Source organism: Bubalus bubalis, chromosome 9, assembly GCF_019923935.1.
Source record: "Bubalus bubalis isolate 160015118507 breed Murrah chromosome 9, NDDB_SH_1, whole genome shotgun sequence".
Classification (NCBI taxonomy): domain Eukaryota; kingdom Metazoa; phylum Chordata; class Mammalia; order Artiodactyla; family Bovidae; genus Bubalus; species Bubalus bubalis.
In genome coordinates, this window is record NC_059165.1 from 106,175,168 (window position 1) to 106,189,141 (window position 13,974).

At 51.9% G+C, this 13,974-nt stretch overlaps 1 protein-coding gene across 1 annotated transcript in view; it reads left to right on the forward strand.

Annotated features, from left to right (window-relative positions):
* Positions 1-686: 686 nt before the first annotated feature.
* Positions 687-13,974, forward strand: part of SLC25A42 (solute carrier family 25 member 42) — a 43,400-nt gene continuing 30,112 nt past the window's right edge. The window contains exon 1 of the mRNA XM_006057995.4: positions 687-831. The gene's annotated coding sequence lies outside the window, so the exon portion shown is untranslated. The remainder of the gene's footprint in view (positions 832-13,974) is intronic.

The window sequence follows — 13,974 nt, forward strand, 5'->3', positions numbered from 1 at the left end:
TTTCAGAAAATGATAAAGCGCGTGAGTAGGATTCCACCTATTTCCACGTCTTCGCAGTACCCTGCGCTGCAGCTGAGTGACCTCCATTGAGTCTCTGTCTTCTCTGTATCATCTGCAGCGGAATAGTGGGTCGTAAGGAATTGAATTATTCACGAGTCCTTCGGCCGTGATGGCCAAGTTCACATCCTAAGTGTGAGGTCTTGCTTCTGCACTGGGTGGCCAGAGGGTCTGACTTCGCCACAGCCTCAGGAGACCCTGCGTGGGACGCTCGAGGCCACCTCCGGTCACCGCGTTCAGGGCCAAATTCTGCACTTTGCTCCAAGTCTTGTCCGGGAGCGCGGCCGACGACCCCTACGACTGGCCGCCGGCCTTGCCAGTCTTTGCTTCTTAGCCAATCTCCGTCACCCTCCGGGCTACACCCTCAGTTCCTCTAGCGCCAGTCGCGCAAGGTTTTTCGGAGCCCCGCCCTTGACCCCCAGCCATTGGCCATCAGGGCTGCCCGTCTTCCTCCGCGGCTCCAATCTTCGCCCGCCTCCGGGCCCTCGCCTCCCAGCACCTAGCGCCCAGCTGGACCAGCCGGGGGCCCCATCGTCTCTCCCAATAGTCCCGCCTCCACCCCTCAGTGATTGGCTTCAGGGGCTGCTCGTCCGCTTCATGTCCACCAATATCCGCTGCCTCCAGGGATGGTTGGCCAGCACGCAGCCAATCGGAGTACGGCTTGGACCCCTCCCGCGGCGCGCGCGGAGGGTGCACGGGGAGGGGCTGTGGCGGGCTGGAGGTGGCGGCGGCGGCGGCGGCGGCGGCAGCGGCGGTGGCGACACGTCCCAGCCGGTGAGGGGGCGCGGGGGGCGCGGGGCAGCTCAGGCGTCAAGGGGGCCCGCGCCTGTCGGGCCGACCTAGGGCGAGGCGCAGTCCTGTCATGGCCCCGGGGCGGGGGCGGACGAGGCGGGGCGTGACAGCAGCATCGCGGGGACGGGGAGAGGTTAAAGCCGACCCCCCGACCCCCACACTGCGCACCTGATGCCCCCTTGGGATCCCCAGAGCCGTATCTGAGGCCCTCACCGACAGCCCACACATAACTGACAGCACAGCCCTTCTCGTTGACATCTCCCGTCAGACACCTGAGTCTGTCCACCTCGCTGACATCCCTCACCCTCCGAGGCCGTGCCACCAGGTGCCTCGCACAGTTGACTCTGCACCCCTACGCGCACCTGTCTCTCTGACCCCCCCCCCTTATATTCCTTCCCCCTCACACAGCTGACACCGCGCCCCCAACTCGCGAACACCTCCTCCTCGCACATCGTCTGAGACCTTCCCTGAGGATGCGCCCTACACCACAGGGCGTTCCTCTCCTCTTCTCGGCGCCACCACACCTGGGCCTGCACCCCCACACCGACGCCTGAGCCTGTGACCCCAAACTCACCATTCCCCACTCACGTCTCAACTTGTTCCTGTTCCCTCACTGGCTTTTATCACACCCAAGTCTGTGCCCCTCTCACTGCCCCCATCTTAAGTCATCTGGGTCAGTGCCCTCAGGTACTTCCACCTGCACAGGTACACACCTGTCTAGTGCCCTTGGCAGTCCCTTGTGACTTGACCGCCCCCCCCAGTCTGTACCCACCTGTACTTTCTTCCACATGCACCTGTGTTTGTGCCCACTCTATAATCCAGGTTTTCCAACATTCACCCAAGCCTTGCTATCTCAGGATCACGGCACCTTCCACCACCACCCTCTGAGAAAAAGCCCACCCAGATGATATCTTTTCATTTATGATGGTCTGTTAAGTGATTTCCAGGCTTAGCATAATCCTATCAGCCAGACAAACTGGAATTATCTCCATTTCACCAGCAACGAACCTAAAGCGATTTGAACCGGAGTGGCATTGCCCATCTCTTCCTGAGCACTGAGCATTGCTGCTGACCCTTCTCTGTGGACCTCCCCAACTTTTGCCCATCTGTTGTGTTTATTTCTGAGGGACTGGTAGGGAGGGGACCCCCACCCTCCCTGCAGCTGTTCCTCAGGAGTCATGACTTTGGCTGGGTCCGGAAAGGCTGAACTGGAAGGGGCGGCCCCTGGTTGCTTTCTGAGCACGTGTCTCAGAGTTCAGGAGCTGCGGGGGGCGGGGGCACTGTTGCAGCTGGGCTTTAACACCTAGGGTGCCTCTGGCCCAGCTCGCAGTGTCGCCTGGTGGCGGGGATTGCCAGACTTTGGGACTCTGGCTCCAGCTCTTATAGACTGAGTCTCCTTGCTGACCCGGGAGAGCTCCTTGGGCCCTTGATGCTGATAAACCGAGAGAGTAAGGAAACACTCTTCAGAATGAGAAGGCTAATGTTTCAGCTGCTTAGAGATAAACTGCAAAACTGTAGCCTAGCTTGGTGCTGGGGATAAAGATTTTTCTGGAACTTTTTAAGTTCCCTTGAGTGTGACTTACAAGTGTGCAGTGTGGAAGGAGGCTGGTGGCTTTATTGTTAAAAAAGCAATAACGTGCCGTTTCCTGTAAGGCTTGCACAGTACTTCTTAACACCTACCCACCCCTCGCCCCCGTCTCCTCCTGGAAAGATGGTGCTGGAATGTTCTGAAGGGTCTTGTTCTAAAGCCAGTGGGGTTTTCTGTCCAAATTCAAACAGAGTCATTTAAAATGTGTGCGTGTGTGTGTATGTGTATCTGTAGATGTTGTATATATTTGGTTATACACATGCACACGTTTTATATGTATGTACATGCATGTATTATATATATATATACACATATGCAAAGATATGGATAAACTGACAAGGTAGTTGATATACATGGTAAAAATAAATAAAATCAAGCAGTACGAAAGGAAACAAGAGGAAAAACCAGGCAGATCTCTCCATACCTGTACCCTATCCCCTTCTGGAGGGCCTCATTGTTAATAGTTTCTCCTATATAACAATGTTCCCTTCTAGAGGTGGTCTAAGGGCCCCTTTTAAACCACTGGTAAATTTGTATCAAATTGTATCAAAAGGGTGGGTGAGATATATAACCAGTTATAACCAGTTCCTTACTGATGGCTGTTTAAGTTGTCTCTCATATGTTGCTTTTTTATAAAATATTTATTTTTTATTTATTTTTGCACGGGTCTTGGTTGCAGCTGTGTGCTGTGTTAGGTGCGGCATGTGGGATCTATTTCCCTGACCAGAGATCAAACCCAGGCCCCCTGCATTGGGAGCACTGGAATCTTAGTCACTGGACCACCAAGGAAGTCCCTCATATTTTGCTTTTACAAACCAAACTGCAGTGAATAGATTGAGTCTTGCATGAGCAAATTCGTAGTAAAAGTGTGTGGGGCTCCAGTCAAGCACAGACACTTCAAACCATCTCTGTCTTCATGGAGTTTAACATCCAACTGCAGCAACCTCCTAAGAGTGGCCAGGCCACAGGACACGTACATCTAAATGGTTAATGCTCCTCCGTGGAGGCCGTGCGGTCATCAGTATTCTCAGCTGTGGAGTTGGAATGCCCATTTCCTCCCCTGGCGGCCAGGGCTGTTATTGTCAAGCTGTGGTCTCGCCAATCTTTCTATCCGTCCCTCTCTGAGGTGTTCCTGCCCGTAGTGGGTGGTGATTAAACATTAGATTTGTTTCTCTTCGAGAGTCTAAAGTTCAGTCCAAAAAAATATTTGAGTCCCTCCTCTGCAGGGCTCTGAAGGTAACTATAGTGGTTGGTGGTGAGAGGCAGTCCTTTCTAGAGAAAGATGCAGGCACTGCCTGGAGTTCCAGGATGGCAGGTCAGAAATATTGACTGTTGCTTTCTTTTTTTTTTAACACTTGGATCCAGCAAAAGAATGAAGGTGTCAGATGAGGCTGACACAAGTCACAGATGTTAAATCTATTTGGGAAGTTGTCTTGAGACTTTCTTGGTTGTCAGTGATTTCCCACTATTGGTGCCAGGTGGAGGGCGTCATCAGCCCAAGGGCAGGCCTTTTCACATTTGTCATCCCGTATTTTAGTCTTCTTTTTTGGCACTTAGACATTAGAGGAATATTGAGTTGATTGGAGCCGTTAGCTTGTTTGGGTTTTGCAAGCCAGCTCTTTTAAAAAATGCATTGTATTTTTTATTTTAAATGTGAACTACTTCTTAGTAATAATAGTACATAATGTGCACATGAAAAGAAAGAAGGTAGAAAGAATAAGGAAACCAACACCCAGTTTAAAAAGTTGAATGTTGCCCCAGCGGCCCCTCCCTGGTCCCTGTGCTATTTTTAAAATATGCTTGTCAACGTTTGTTTTCTTCACTGAATACCTTTTGCTGCAGCTGAGAGCTTAGGTTACAGGGTCTCAATGGCGATCAGGAGAAGCCAGGTTTTCTTTTGAAGCTTGGCCATCAGGGCAACCTATGGGATACAAAGAGAGGTGCGGTGACCTCAGGGCCATGGGCAGGTCGCTAGCCAAGGCACAGTATACACTTGGGAGGCTCAGAGTCCTGCTGTATTCGTTTCCCAGAACTGCCATAACAGATAACCCCAAACTGGACAGCATGGGACAACGGAAGTTTATTCTGTCACTGTTGTGGAGTTCAGAAGTCCAAAATCAAGGGATTGGCAGGTGCTGTGGACTGAATGTTTGTGTCTCTTCTAAAATTCATATGTTGAAACTTAATCCCCCATGTGATGGTATTAGGAGGTGGGCCTTAGGGAGATGATTCTGTTATGAGAGTGGAGCCCCCACGAGTGGGATTAATGGCCTTCTAAAAGAGCCCCAAGAGAACTCTCCTGCCCCGTCTGCTCTGTGAGGACGCAGAGAGGTGGACTTCTGTGAACCAGAAAGAGAATCTGAACAGACAACAAATCTGCTGGCACTTCTCAGCCTCTAGAACCGCAAGAAATACGTTTCTGTTTACAAGCCACCCAGCCTGCGGTGTTTTATCACAGCAGCCAGAACTGACTAAGACAGCAGGGTTGTATCCTACCTGGACCCTGAGGGAGACCCTTTCCTTGCCTCTGACGGCTGCCAGCAGTCGTTGATTGAGTTCCTCAACTTGCAGCTCTAGCACCCTAATCTCCATCTCTGTCTTCTGAAGATTTATTTTTTAATTAAAAAAATTAATATTTATTTATTTGGCTGTGCCGGGTCCTACTTGCGGCACGCAGGGTCTCCAGTCTTCGTGGTGGCACATAGAAGCTTTAGTTGGGGGGTGAGGGAATCTTTTAGTTTTGGCATGTGGGATCTAGCTCCCCAGCTGGAGACTGAACCCGGGCCCCACACATTGGGAGTGCAGTCTTAGCCCCTGGACCACCAGGGAAGTCCCTTCCCCTGTCTTCACGTGACCGTCTTCCCCGTATGTGTATCCTCCTTTAAGGACAGCCATCATTGGATTTAGGGTCCACCAAGTCCAAGATGACTCATCTTGATATCCTTAGCTAATTACACCTGAAAGACCCTATTCTAAATGAGGTTACTTCCTGAGGTCCTGGGTAGACATGAACCTCAGGAGACCTCATTTAACCCCTACAGCTGCAGAGCCAGCACTCCTGCCAGGACATTATTGAAGGAGGTGCTCGTCCAGCAGCCTCTGCTGTTTCGGACAAGATGGGCCGGCAGGGTCAGAACACACTTCTCAGGCCCTCCAGGTGGCCCGTGAGCACAGTCCCCGCGGCTCCCTCACTCACCTGCCTCCCTGCTAGAATATGGGAGCACCTGCTTGGTGCTAGCAAGGACCCAGACATGTGAACAGATGTCTTCATTTTGCTCTTTGCCACTCCTTGGCATGTGCTTACCTACGGAGTTTGGTCAGGATCATCTCAGTTTTACAGAAGGGTGACCAAGGCGTCAGGGGACCTTGGTCCAAAGATACATAGGAAAAACGTGGGAAAGCTAAGGCAGACCTAGGTTGTCCTGAATCCAGGCCCTGTCCTCCTTCAAACAAGTCACCCATAGCACTGTGCTTCCCGCCACTGTTAGAATCTGATATTTATACAATGTCCTGGAATGCCACCACCAGCACAGCTTCCAGGAGTGGAACAGACCTGAAGCCTTACAGCACAGCTTTTCAATCATCTGTAAATATCTGTGTGCCAGGGTCAGGGACAGGTGTGGGGGAGGCAGAAACACCAGCGCAGAAGGGTGTGGGCCATGGGAGCGGCTCAGACATACCCCCAAGGAACTGGGGCACTGTATCTGATGGGTCCTGAGCAGAGGCTGGGGGTGCTAATTCAGGGGCTCCCAGGGACCTGAAAGCCAGCAAGGAGTTAGCGAGGTGACAGAGCGTTATGAGCAGAGGAAACAAGCAAGCCTGAATATGGCAGGACCCAAGAGAAGGCCGGACCAGGGAACACACCACAGTCCTGAGAGGGGATTGGGTTGAAGGACCTGGTCCGTGATGAGAGACACAGGAGAGGTCTTGCATTGAGGCCAGGCCACTGTGGACAGGCCGATCAGCAGACCCTCTGACCACCTGTACCTCCCCGCCTATGAGATGAGGACCAGAATGGAAGACCTGCCTTGTGAATGGTTTCGAGACTTCCAAGATGGAAATGTGCCAGGACAGAGCTCCAAACGGATGTCAGAGCCATTGCTCTGTCTCCAAGTGGTGTACCTTTGCCATGGTACGAGTTGAGAAAGTCAATATGTACATTTCATTAGGTATTAATTAGCCACACTGACCCATGACCTGCCTGGTCTACAGTGTCAACACAGCTAATCTCACCCTCGCCCTGTCTAAAGAGCTGATTCCTAGGTCACACTCAGTGACTCTGATTTATGTCTCGGGGCAAGAGCCCTGCACGAATGTCACCAGAGATTCTGGGACAGGCGCTCCTGGGGGTTTAGTTGAAATGCTGCCCTCCCCTCCCCTACTTTGGGCAGGTCTCTGCAACCATGAGAAGGGAGAGGATGGGGTGGAGTATATGGCTTATAGCCTTGCTGGTCACACCTTAGCCAGTGACTAGTCTAGCCTCCCATTAGTGATGAGGTGCCTAAGAGCCAGACTTTGAAGAACAGACAGTTTGGGGCCTATGAGCCCCATTTTTTGGCCCTACCACATGGCATGTGGGATCTTAGTTCCCCAACCAGGGATTGATTGCCCCCTGCAGTGGAAGAGTGGAAGCTTAGAGTCTTAACCACTGGACCACCAGGGAAGTCCCCCAGGGCGCCTCTTTGATCAGTCAGAGCCAAATGTTGACCGGCCCTGAATATCCCAGTCGGAGGTTGCCCTGCTGACTCTGAGCAGCCGTGCTGGTAGCATGGCCCCATGGCCGAGGGCTTGGTGGAGAGCAGGAGCTTCCTAAACTGCCATCATTTAATGGACAGTGGGGCACCACTCTCCAGATTTTAACACTTTGAGGAGATGAACCCGCGGGAGACAGAGTCGAGGGTTGGATGCCACAGACTGATGCTCAGCCCTCTGGGAAGCCCCAGCATGGAAGTGTGTGGGTACATGGTGAGGCATGGGAGCTGGGGAGGCCTGCTCGGTAGAACCGGATGACCTTAGCCCCGGTCTGACTCCTCATTAGGGAGCACAATACCCCAGAGACCTGCTTGGGCAACCACAGCCTCAGAAGATAGTGACAGAGGAGGAAAATGAGGCCAAGGAGGTTTAATAACATGTCCAAGGTCACACACTAGACTCCATCCTCCCACAACACCAGTTCAGCATGGCAAGGAGCCTGGGCATGCTCCCACCCGGGGAACAACGCAGACAGTGATAGAAGAGGGGTGTTCATGCTGCTGGCACATGATACCTGAAGGGCAGGAAGACAGTGAATACGCTGTCTTTACAGTGTCTTCAGGTCCACACCTCTGGCTTTCTGCTAGGCACTGCCACTAAGTGTGACCCAGGCCCTTGCCTTCCAGGGTCCCCAGGCTAGTGGGGAAGGGGTGTGGAAAACAGCCCCTCCCAGCACAGCAGGGAACTACGGAGTGCTCAGTCCAGGGCAGAGCAGCTAACCTTGGGAAGGTGAGACCAGGATATTGAGGATGGGCTTTGAAGGATGCAGAGGAGTTTGCCAGGCGTAGGAGTAGGATGGAGAACACGGCCAAAGCGAAATCAATTCACTCATCCAGTAAATAATTGAGTAGGTGCAATTGAGTAGCCCTGTGCTGGGCTCCGTGTCTCAGGAACACACGGCTTTGGGGTAAAGATGTTACACAAGTGCAGCCTCTTAGCAGAGGAGCATGAAGACCATTAAATGTCTCAGTTTGTTTTAGGGTACTTCACACACCATTGACCACAGGCGTTGGCAGCACTGTCTGCCAGGACCAAGGACAGTGATTGCCCATAGAACGTTCTGGGTCTTTCAGGACATGGGTGTCTGACCTGTAGAGACAGCAGCACAGGGTTTCAGTGACCGGAGTTGGTCTGCAGTACATGCACCGGAGGGCACGTGCAGCAGGGAGAAGGAACAGGCAGCAGCCAGCTGGGCAGACAGAGTTAACAGGGAAAGGCCATTACGTAAGATGCTGCCTCCCCTCACTTAGGCCCATTAACTGGAAAAGGAAACAGCCTTTATCAACAGGCAGATAGGATGTTAATAGGCTTCCCTTTACCAAGAGATTACGGAGTCTGTGCCACAGCTGCTGGGAACTCCATCTCCTGAGAAACTGCACCCCCGTTTGTGTAAACACTTACCTCGTCCTACGGGGGGTCACCCAGCTGTGGGTGACCCTGCCGCACGCGGGCACGCCTGGTGGCCCTGCTCAGGGAGCTGCCTGTGAGTGTGTGTGTGTCTGTCCGTGAGTAAGGACGGCCTCAGACGTGGAGCGGCTGCAGCGTGGTGCCCGTAGGCCGGGCTGTCTGAGGCCCTGTGGCCCAGGCTCGTGTTTCTTTGTTTGCACATTTAGCGGCCTCCTCCTGGCTCTGATGGCCATAGTTGCAGTGCACAAGCTCGTCACTGCTGCAGCTGGGCTCTCTAGTTGCAGCATCAGGGGCTCCTTTCTGGTTGTGGTGCGCGGGCTTCTCATTGCCATGGCTTCTCTTGTGGGCTCAGTACTTGCGGCTCAAGGGTTTGGCTGTCCCAAGGCACGTGGAATCTTTCCAGACCGGGAATCGAACTTGTGTCCCCTGCTTTGGCGGGCGTATTCTTAACCACTGGACCACCAGGAAAGTCTGAGGTTCATGTTTCTTGGATAGTGCTGTTCAGTAAGTTATGTTGCTGCATGGCGTCCCCTGCCCCCATCCCCACTTCACTTTAACTTTTGTTTAATGAGTGGTATAGAAATAGCAGGTGAAAAGATAACCACTTGGGTTTTTGCTTTTTAAAAGGCATTTATTTGGCTGTGCTGGGTCTTAGCTGTGGCATGTAGGATCTAGTTCCCTGACCAGGGATTGAATTCAGGCCCCCTGCCTTGGGAATACAGAGTCTTAGCCACTGGACCCACTGGGGAAGTCCCAATAAACACTTGTTATTTGGGGGAAAATATTTGGGAAAAAATCCCAAAATGTTATTTGGGAAAAGTCCCAAACTGGGCGAACTGAAAACGGGCTTTGTAGGCTCCAGGGAGAAGAAGTCCAGGGGCTTCCTGTACCTTCCAGATTCTTTTGGCCTGCTGGGTGCCAGGACACCCCAAGTCTGCTGGTGTCTGCCTCCCCCTCCTGACCTTGGCTCTGTGTTGACTGCCCTTGGCCTAACTTCCCCTCCTTGGAGAAAAAGGACTTATCTAGCACAGGGGGCTCCCTCAAAAGTCTCAGCTTTGATTCCAGCACTTCAAACCCAGGAAAGTGAGCTCTCATGACCTGAGCAGGGTCACCCAAGTCACCCTGGAGTCAAGGGGAGGGTCAGCGTCCCCTTCTCCAAGGAGATAGAGGGTGGAGTAGGTGGCTACCAGGGTGCAGTCTCCAGGAGAGGTCTGGTCGTCCATGGCATGTGTGGCCCACCTTGCAGGAGCTTAAGCATCTACTCCAGACTGTCAGTTATTTTCAAAGTCATCCGAGGTATTTCTTCTGCAGGCGGGGAGGGGAATGAGCGGCAGCGAGCAGTTCATGTCACCCCCCACGCCCCAGATGCCACCAGAGCACCCTGGGAGTTAGGAACATGACTCTCAAGCTCAGACTCACTTGGCCTGGGAGGGGCCAAGAAGGTTTCTGTTTTGTTCTATGGTTTTAAAGTCTTTTATTGCACTGTAATTTACACACAGTAGAGTGAATAACCCATAAATGTACAGCTCAGGAATTATTACGTCCATTCACACGTGAAACCTGATCAAGATACAGAGCCTTTCAAGACCCCCAGCTGGCCTCTCCACACCCCTTTCTTGTCTGACCCGCCAAAGGTAACCCCATCTGATCCTAACATCACAGGTGCATTTTGTATGTGCTAGAATTTCTTGTTTAATTGTGTTAAGATATATACAACAAAATAAATATGGCTTCCCAGGTGGCTCAGGGGTAATCCTCCCACAATGCAGGAGATGCTGGTTCAATCCCTGGGTCAGGAAGATCCGCTGGAGGAGGAAATAACAACCCACTCTAGTATTCTTACCTGGAAAATTCCATGAACAGAGGAGCCTTGCAGGCTACAGTCCATGGGGTCACAGGAGTCAGACACAACTGAGCATTCATACACCCTCAACATAAAATATACCATCTTAACATTTTTTTAGTGTACAGTTCAGTAGCATTAAGTACATTCACACTGTTGTGCAACCGTAACCACCATCCATCTCTAGAACTTTCCCGTCTTCCCAGACTGAAACTCTGTCCCCTTTAGACACTAACCGCCCTGCCCCCCAGCCCTTGTGTCTGCACTGAATCTCTTAGGTTGTGTCCGACTCTTTGTGACCCTGTAACCCGCCAGGCTCCTCTGTCCACGGGATTCTCCAGGCAAGAACACTGGAGTGGGTTGCCATGCCCCACCCTCTCCACGGTGGCGCTTCCCCAGAGCATGTACATGGCAACCACCCAGTTAATCTGACTCAAAATAACCTAGTAGGGGAGGGGAGGATCACAAAAAACTGTGGAAAATTCTGAAAGAGATGGGAATACCAGAGCACCTTACCTGTCTCCTGAGAAACCTGTATGCAGGTCAAGAAGCAACAGTCAGAACCAGACATGGGACAACGCCAATTTCCAAATTGAGAAAGGAGTACATCAAGGCTGTATATTGTCACCCTGCTTATTTAAATTATATGTAGAGTACATCATGCAAAATGCAGGGCTGGATGTTGCACAAGCTAGACTCAAGATTGCCAGGAGAAATATCAATAACCTCAGATATGCAGATGACATCACTCTTATAGCAGAAATCAAAGAGGAACCAAAGAGCCCCTTGATGAAAGTGAAAGCTGCTGCTGCTGCTGCTAAGTCGCTTCAGTCGTGTCCGACCCTGTGTGACCCCATAGACGGCAGCCCACGAGGCTCCCCCGTCCCTGGGATTCTCCAGGCAAGAACACTGGAGTGGGTTGCCATTTCCTTCTCCAGTGCAGGATAGTGAAAGTGAAAGTGAAGTTGCTGAGTTTTGTCCAACTCTTAGCGACCCCATGGACTGTGGCCCACCAGGCTCCTCTGTCCATGGGATTTTCCAGGCAAGAGTACTGGAGTGGGGTGCCATTGCCTTCTCCAGAAAGTGAAAGAGGAGAGTGAAAAAGCTGGCTTGAAACTCAACATGCAAAAAACTAAGGTCATGGCATCCGGTCCGAATACTTCATGGCAAATAGATAGGGAAACAATGGAAACAGTGACAGACTTTATTTTGGGGGGGCTCCAAAATCACTGTAAATGGTGACTGCAGCCATGAAATTAAAAGACACTTGCTCCTTGGAAGAAAAGCTATGACCAACGTAGACAGCATATTAAAAAGCAGAGACATTACTTTGCTGAGAAAGGTCCATTTAGTCAAGCTATGGTTTTTTCAGTAGTCATGTATGGATGTGAGAGTTGGACCATAAAGAAAGCTGAGCGCCAAAGAATTGATGCTTTTGAGCTATGGTGTTGGAGAAGACACTTGAGAATCCCTTGGACTGGAGGGAGATCAAACCAGTCAATCCTAAAGGAAATGAATCTTAAAGATTCATTGGAATGACTGATGCTGAAGCTGAAGCTCCAATACTTTGGCCACCTGATGCAAAGAGCTAACTCATTGGAAAAGACCCTGACACTGGGAAAGATTGAAGGCGGGAGGAGAAGGGGACACAGAGGATGAGATGATTGGATGGCATCACCAACTCGATGGACATGAGTTTGAGCAAGCTCCGGGAGTTGGTGATGGACAGGGAAGCCTGGTGTGCTGCAGTCTATGGGTCACAAAGAGTCAGACATGACTGAGCGACTGAACTGAGGGGAGAAGAGGGTTGGTGAGGAAAGGGAGGCCTGAAGTGTGACCAGGCTCCTACCACCCTGGAAGGGCACTGGAAGCGCTTCTCTGATGGATCAGAGAAGGGCCTCCCAGGGCAGATGGAGTGGAGGGCTGTTTAGTGTGCTGTTTTAAATTTTGTTTCTTTGTTTTTGGCTGCACCGAGCCTTCGTCGCTGTGTGCGGGCTTTCTCTGGTTGCGGTGGGTGGGGGCTACTCTTGGGTGTAGTGCGCAGGCTTCTCACCGGGGTGTCTTGCTGCGGAGCACAGGCTCTAGGCGCACCGGTTTATCTGCTCCGCAGCATGTGGGGTCTTCCTGGGCCAGGAACTGGACCTGTGTCCCTTGCATTGGCAGGCAGATTCTTATCCACTGTGCCACCAGGGAAGGACCGGCTGGGTTAACTTAAAATTTACCATTTTACCTTTTGTTCTTTTGGTTTTGGGGCCGTTCTTCACAGCATGCAGGCTCGTAGCTCCCTGACCAGGGATTGAAGCCGTGCCTCCTGCGGTGGGATCTCAGCGTCCTAGCCACTGGAGCGATAGGGGATTCTCCCATTACACCCAGTTCAGTGGCGCGTAGTGCAGTCCCAGCGCTGTGCTACTGCCGCTTCAAAAGAACCTCGTTACCCCCTGAAGAGGAAGCCTGCCCCTTGCCCCCAGCCTCTGACAACCTCCAGCCTGCTTTCTGTGCCTGGGGACCTGCGTGCTGTGGGTGCTTCATGTGTCCGTGTGGAGTCTCGTAACACCTGGCACTTTGTGTCTGTCCTCTTGCTCTTGGCACAAGGTTGTCAAGGTTCGTCCATGTTGTAGCTCATGTAAGTGCTTCATTCTTTTTTTTCCCCAGAGGAATTCATTCCTTTTTATGGCTGAGTAATAATAATTTAGCGATTGCAACTAGTGCTGCTCTTAACACAGGGTGCGAGGATTTGCTTGAACGTCTGTTTTCAGCTCTTCAGAGTGGGAGTAGAGTCTTGGGGTCAACATGGTAACTCTGTGTTCAAGTAGTTGGGGAGCCTCCAGACTGATTTCCACAGCCACAGCCCTATTGCACATTCTGGAACAGGAGGATTCCAGGTCCTTGGGGCAAGTTCGGGCAGACCTCAGCAGGATGAAGTCGGGGGAGCGTGGTTCTCTTGTGTTCCGGCTCACTCACCCCAGGCTTGGCCAGGCCCAGCTCACAGGTCAGAGAGCCCAGGCCCCCAGGCATTAGGGCACTGCCCAAGGGCGTGCACCGGGCGAGGGCCGGAACCAGCTTTGGACCCAGGACTCTGCCTTCCCAGTTATACTTCCCTGACAGGTGGCAGAGGGGAGGCCGAGCACCGACCCTGGAAGGAACCACAGGAGTGACCATTGCAGCCAGCCTGGGTCAGGGTGAGTGGCGAGGCAGAGGGTGGTGGGGAGCGGGAGAGAGGAGGCAGCACCCCCAGAGACAGGACTGACGCTAGATGATTTCCAGTGCAAATCCACTGTGTTTGGTTTTTTTTTTTTTTTGGATATGGACCATTTTTAAAGTCTTTATTGGATTTGCTATAATATTGCTTCTATTTTATGTTTTGGTCTTTTGGCCACGAGGCATGTGGGATCTTAGCTTCCTGACCAGGGATTGCACCCTCGCCCTCTGCATTGGAAAGGGAAGTCTTAACCACTGGACCATCAGGAAAGTCCCTCCACTGTGTTTTTAAAAACATTTATTTATTTGCCTGCACTGGGTCCTAGTTGTGGCCTGC